We start from the raw sequence: 6,940 nt of genomic DNA, 5'->3' as shown, positions 1-6,940 counted from the left end.
TCTCTCTTCCTTTTTCTCCTTCTTTTAAAAATTAGATTAAGATTTTCTAAGCAAGATAGACAAAAACAGTTTCAAGACTTGGCAAAAACACTGTGACTGAGCAACTGAGGTCGAAATGTAAGGAGAAAAAGAAAACCTGTTGCGCTGGTTAAATCTAGGAAGAAATAGCCCCTGCGTCGGCTAAAACTCAAAGCAGAGTATGAGCCCAAAGGCTTAGCAACATCACGGCGAGGGGATACAGAGGCGGCTTTTCCACATCATTCTTCGCGCCCCCAACCTGCAACGCAAATCAGCGGAAGCGATTCCCTGCCTGGAATCCACCTCGCACAGCGTTAATGAAAGAGGAGCCTTGGGCGTCGGGAAGTCCCAACATCCCAGACTAGAAGAGGGTTAGGACCTGCCTCCCCCTTGGTATGGGCTAGGTTTGGCGCCAGTGGTGGTGAGGACAGAAGCTCGCACCAGCCGGTCGGGTTCCCAGAGCAGGCAGGCGCTCGCGGGGTGTGATCTGAACTAACCTGAAGTTTGCCGGTAACGCTGATGCTTATGCGGTGACGACTTTATGTCTCTCATTCCAGTGCCCCTGATTCCTGGGTATGTCCGACAGGTTAGCCTCCCTTCCTCTCTCATTTCACCTCAGCATTTCCACCAGGCTCACTAAAGACGCGGGTTTGTACACATCACTTTTTCAGTCTGCCACGTGATTCCTGTCAATTCGTCTCTTTTCAGCAGGTGTAGTCGTGGCCGAGTGGTTAAGGCGATGGACTAGAAATCCATTGGGGTCTCCCCGCGCAGGTTCGAATCCTGCCGACTACGGGATGTTTTTTCCTCTCTGAATTTAGTACTACCTTCTCAAATGATCAGTTTGACAATCTGAAATTACACGGAAAGGAACTCACTAACCACTTCCTACCACGGCAGGGCAAACTTCTTGACTAAACGTGTCCTGCTCCAGCCCCCACTCAAAATTTTACTGCCAGAGAGCTCCCACCGTGCAATGATGTTTTAAAAAATTGCCTCCATAGGCAAAAAACAAAACAAACAAACATGACGCCGGTTCATTTCCTATCATTGAAACCCCCGCCTCGGATTTTCTCCTCCACCAAATCACGCCCTTCTTGAGAGAATGCAAAAAATATCTCACTTAAAAAAGTAAGCTCCGTGAAATCCTTGATTCACTGCTCCGTTGGCAGGGAGTCGAACCTGAGATATTTGTTTATGATTCTACTAAGAGAATCGTCACACCAGCAGGTAAACCAGCACTGTCTCCCGGGATCATGCAGTCCAGGAGTCTGGAATAGGGGTGGAGTGAGAGGTATTTTTTTCCCCTCAAGTACTTCCTGTTTGGCGTAGGGCTGTGCATCCTCGCCTGTCACCTGGAATGTACGGGTTCAATTCCAGGATGGGGTGGCTGGGTCTTTTCACCGAATTTTGAGGCTCTGACAAACTGTTCTTGTTCGTCTATCAAATATTAAATTTCTTCTTCGTTGAACTTATTCTTTTCAAGCAACCAAATATAATGAAAAAGAAGTGAGCTGCATAAATTGTGTGGTGAGTAGTGCAAAAGGAAAACAGTAACTTGACAGTGGAGAAACATGACAGACACCACCTTAATCAATTGATCATAGTTAGCATCTCCGATGTTAGGACAATCAACGTCACGTGCCCCCCAATATGACGAACTACAACGGACACATGCTCGTTTGTGTGGTATTCCTGCTAAAAACGCATGATCTGAATTTAACTTACAGGAAACATCAGACAAATTCAAACTGAGGGAACATTCTACAAAACACCTGACCTACTTAGTTTTTAAAATGTCAGTGAAGTGAAAGACAAAGAAAGATTAAGAATCTCTTCCATATTAAAGGACTAAAGAGACATGACAAGTGAATGCAATGTAATTTTCCTGAAATAAAGTATTCACACAATTGGCAAAACATTAACAAGGTGTATAAATTAAATAAGAGTTTTAATCCTGCTTTTATAATTGTTCTGTGGTTAGGAAAGAGAAGGCCTCTGTTTTTACAAAATACACAATGAAGTGCTTAGGGATAAAGGAACATCTTGTCTGAAATTCACTTTCAACAACTAAAAAAATTACATATATGTAAATCTATCCATATCTATCTATCTATTGAGAAAAATAAAGCACATGTGGTAAATTGTTAGCATTTGGTAAATCTAGGTAAAGGATTTATAAAAATTCTTTGTATTATTCTTGCCACTTTTCCAATAAATTAGAAATTATGTCAAAATAAAAAGTCGAAAGAAGAAAAAGAAACCAATAGAACAATAAAGGAAAAATACACTCATTGAAATAAAAGCCCAAATACAACTTGAATATTAGATATAACATGTGATAAATTACTAAATATGAATTTAGACGTCATGAAAGAATAGTATGCAAAATTCTATAGTAAGCAACAAAGTTAATAAACATTATTTTTAATAATGACTGATATTTAGAATATAGGTACAGGATGGAAGTATTATACAGCAGTATCATGCATGGTAGGAGGGTGTGAATATTAGCAAATTCTGGAGTCTCATGATTTTGTATTAGGTGACAATGAGAGGTGCGTTGAATGATTGAGTGTTATATGAGTTCTTCTGTGAAGTCACCATCAAAGTTCATAATCAAGAAACAATCTCCCAGGATGTAAAAACAAACCTGAAATTTTAAACAACATTTTAATTTAAGCATTAATGATTACCATTCTGTTATGTTAATGTTAGTGGTTACAATGTTAAAGAGTGACTTGTGCAGCAGGGTTATTCACTACATTATTTCTTCAGTCACTCTACTTCACATTTGAAGTCATATGTAGATGTCCACTTTCAGCTAAGACTGAACACTATTTGTCTCTGTTTCTTCTTTTCATTATAGACCTTATACAAAATGCATGTGTGAGTAACAAGTGGAGATTAAAATTCAAATATTCCATTTGCAGCAAAATCTTAAAAGTCTGGGAATAAATCTAACAAAAGATGTGCAAGAAATCTACATTAAAAACTACTAAATATTGCTGGTGGAAATTAAATGGAGGAAAATGCTATGTTCATTTTTTGGAAGATTCAGTTTTGTCAAGATGATGACTATTTCCAAATTGATTAACGGAGTCAATGAAATCCCAATCATCCTCCAAATATGTATTTTATGGAAATTAACTCAGGGTTTCAAAAACATATTTGGAAATGTACAGCAACTTAAAAAACGAGAAAATATTGAAGAAGATGGCAAAGTTGGAGGACTTATACAATATTTATTGACGTGATTATTTTTAAATCTACAGCAGTTAAGACAGTATGCTATTGGTTATTGTACATATGTAAATACCGAAACATTCTCTTCAAATCTTTGATGTCAACTTGGCCAGGTTGAACTACATTCTCCAGAATTCCCTCTTCTGTAGGTTTCTGGTTGGACAGTCCTCAAGAGATAGTCTTGTAAGAGATTTGGGGGAAGAAAGTCAAGTAGCAGCCATTTCGTAGCTCACACTAACTCATCTGCTGACTTACCTTGTCACGCGGCAGCAGTTGGGCCTACAACCTCCCCACCCTCCCCTGGATCCTCCTTCAGTCTCCTTCTTTCCTGGACCAAATGTGTGTGTTTAGCTACAAACAAAGGGCCCTGGCTTCTGCAGGACATCTGCACCACTCAGGTCAGAGGCAATCAGAGTTGCACAGATTTCTGTCCATCTTGTGGGGCTCCAGTTCATGCTTGTGGGTCCTAGCTTGTTCTAATCTTCCCCACTTTACATACATCTTCCTTTCTTGACAATCTGCCCTATGGACTTCAAACTTCAGCATAAAAGAGGCTACTTAACCAGCTCCTACAAATCTCTCATATATATTATATATTATATATAAATGAAGTGTATATATCCATCCCACTGTTTTTGCTTATTGAATCTTGACTGCAATTTCTTTTATGGACTTGTTCTAACTGTTAACCCTTACAGTGTTGACCAGGAATAGAGTTAGTTGCAGTAATGTGTATATTTAAGGAGAGGATCATGGAAGAAAAGGATGAATAAACACACACAAAGGGAAAGATGATATCCCACCAAGATTTAAAGTCAGATTGGTGGACTTAAAATGATCTATGCCAGAAGGACTTCTCTTTTTTGCCATGGTGGAGAACCTGGGACCAGACTTACTCTGCCACCGTAAAATAGAAAACTGAATAAAGTATATCAAACAATGTTCTTCACACAGTAAACAACTTCAGACAGTGACTAACTTTGATACCTGGGAGAAGGAGAACAAATGAGAAACAAATTGTCCCTGCTTATTGCCTGGAAACAGATCAAGAGGGACATTTCATAGTGATAAGGGAATAAATACATCAACAAGACATAATAGGGGTCAGCCCCGTGGCAGAGTGATTAAGTGTGCGCGTTCCGCTTCTCGGCGGCCCGTGGTTCGCTGGTTCCGATCCCAGGTGCGGACATGGCACCGCTTGGCAAGCCATGCTGTGGTAGGCCTCCCACATATAAAGTAGAGTAAGATGGGCACGGATGTTAGCTCAGGGCCAGTCTTCCTCAGCAAAAAGAGGAGGAATGGCAGCAGATGTTAGCTCAGGGCTAATCTTCCATGGCTTGCCAAGGGGTGCCATGTCCGTGTTTCTTCAAACAAATGACAAGCGATGTGGAATCATCCTACAGTTTTAAAGAAAGTGTGGGGATACTTTAAATCTAAACACAAAGAAATACATACGCTTTACCTGAAAATTTGAAAGAGAGAGAAAAGCTGAAAGAAGAAAACAAGGAGAAGCTATGTTCCAAAACCCAAGGGAAACTAGTATTAAGTTTTTCGTTAATACCTATCCAGATTTTTGATGTAAGAATATGTAGTGGCATATTGATTTTAACCTGTTTTTCCATTTATATATTTTCCAGTTACAAAAATAATGCAGAAAGCAATGCCTATTATGAAAAAATTAAAGAATACAAAAGTAACTGAAATAGACATTTTTATTTCTTACTTCCACTCCACTTTGCTCTCTTGTTAGATGGTCAGTATCCTTTCAGATTTTTTAAAATGTATTTGTTTAATTTTGGGTTTCATTTTATATAAATGGGACTATTTATATTTGTTGTTTTGTGTATTAATGTTCACACACATTTTCCAAGTAAAACGATAAGGATCTAATTCTTTAACAGCTGCACGGTTCCCTGCAGTAGGAATGCATAAAACTAATACTTTAACGATGAACAGATTACTTCCTGGTTTTTTTTTTTTTTTTTTTTTGCTTTTACAGTGTTGCAGTGGACATTGTAACTGCAATTCACCAGCTATTTCTGCCCTGTTTCCTCCTCGGTCAAAGTGGTGATTTCACACAAGCTATCTAATCTCCCACTCTGTCTTCATTGTGCTTATGATCGTCCAGGACTATTGGAAGATGAGTTGTTCAAAGGCAATACATCAGAGGCGACTGGAAGTTAGGGCCTGACTCCGCCTCGGAGTAAGCAAAGTTTGGTTCTGGTTGTGGCCACTCTAGAGGGGAGAGCCCGAGCTCAGACCACAACCTGGTCCCCAGAGCAGGCAGGCCTCGCTGGCGGTTTACTGAATTGACTCGTTTGCTTGAAAGGCTGGTGCTCAGAGGTGAGGACCCTCATCCCAGGGCTTTCAATTGCCTAGGCGGCAAGAGGGAGGCTTTTTAATTTTTTTTACCAAATCCTCATTTTACCCGAAGGTTTGTGTTCAACTCACAAAGTTTATTTTCTTGCACATCGGGCAACGGTTACTCTGGTTTGTGTTCTTTCCTGTCTATAATTTGAAAAAAAAAACCCCGTGAGGCTGTGTAGTCGTGGCCGAGTGGTTAAGGCGATGGACTAGAAATCCATTGGGGTCTCCCCGCGCAGGTTCGAATCCTGCCGACTACGGAAGCTACGTTTTTTTCTTCCGAGCGAGAATAACTGGGGATTTCTCAGCGGAGAGAGAAAAATGAAACAAACCGGAATGTGTAACATCCTTGATTAAACTTGTTCGGCTTGGCCCAGGCCAAAATCCATAGCAACGGGCAATGGAAGTTATTATTACTCCACTATTTTTATTAAAATTAAAGGTGCCTTAGTAAGAAGAGCCCTACTTATTTTCCTATCAGCGGAACCTCCGCGCAGATCTGGGGGACACCTCGTGTTTCCTTGCCCTCCAAACCCGCTTGAAGCCTACATTTTCAAGACAACTCTTTATAGTGTTTTCTTTCCCCACGGAAATAAGCCTTATTTCCTAGATCACAGTCTTTGGTTAATTTGCAGAGAGATTCCATGGATCAAAGGTTCAACTGCTTTCGTCGCCTAGATTCACTGCTTGCAAATCTAGTACGAGAAACACCGTCAAAGAAAACGAAACCGTCACTGTCAAAAGAGCAGGCTGTCCTGCCAGGCCCGAGCTTTTCAGCTCTAGGGCGGAGCCGGCTGGAGCGAGAGGGGCTGGAATGAGGCTTGGTTGGTGGCGGACAATCCCAGGGCGTTCAGATGCAGATTTGCCAAAGGTATGCAAGCAAGTAGAACACAAACCTATAGGCTAAAAGAAGGCCGACCGCAGTGTTTCACTTTATTAGACATCCGTAAGAGGCTGTAACTGACTTCTTCCTCGTTAGTATAGTGGTGAGTATCCCCGCCTGTCACGCGGGAGACCGGGGTTCGATTCCCCGACGGGGAGGTCAACAACTTACTTTTGTATTTCGTCACCCACTTTAGAATTCCTGGCAATCGCGTAGTTTGTTTAGGAGCAAATATTGCATTCCATCTTTCTTTAATGTGAAAATTGCGGAAGTCACTCTGGTTAGCAATCCTGGGGAGCGGACCTCAGAATCCGCGGTGGGTGCGGCAGCTTCCTCCGGAGCGCGCTCGGTGATGACCGGGCTCTGGGAACCGAGAATTTAACTACCTGGGAACCAGCCTATCGGTTCTTCAAACAACCACCGTCCCCC

General features: G+C 41.3%; 3 non-coding genes across 3 annotated transcripts; all 3 read left to right on the top strand.

Moving 5' to 3' along the window:
- Nucleotides 1-731: 731 nt before the first annotated feature.
- TRNAS-AGA (transfer RNA serine (anticodon AGA)) lies at nucleotides 732-813 on the top strand. The gene has a single exon. It is a non-coding gene; the product is annotated as a tRNA-Ser (tRNA).
- Nucleotides 814-5,806: 4,993 nt separating this feature from the next.
- On the top strand, nucleotides 5,807-5,888 carry TRNAS-AGA (transfer RNA serine (anticodon AGA)). The gene has a single exon. It is a non-coding gene; the product is annotated as a tRNA-Ser (tRNA).
- Nucleotides 5,889-6,597: 709 nt separating this feature from the next.
- TRNAD-GUC (transfer RNA aspartic acid (anticodon GUC)) lies at nucleotides 6,598-6,669 on the top strand. The gene has a single exon. It is a non-coding gene; the product is annotated as a tRNA-Asp (tRNA).
- Nucleotides 6,670-6,940: the final 271 nt, after the last annotated feature.

This window comes from Equus quagga, unplaced genomic scaffold, assembly GCF_021613505.1.
Source record: "Equus quagga isolate Etosha38 unplaced genomic scaffold, UCLA_HA_Equagga_1.0 188_RagTag, whole genome shotgun sequence".
In the NCBI taxonomy this organism is placed as follows: Eukaryota; Metazoa; Chordata; class Mammalia; order Perissodactyla; family Equidae; genus Equus; species Equus quagga.
Note: the sequence above shows the minus strand (reverse complement) of the source record. Positions and strands in the feature narration are given on the sequence as shown.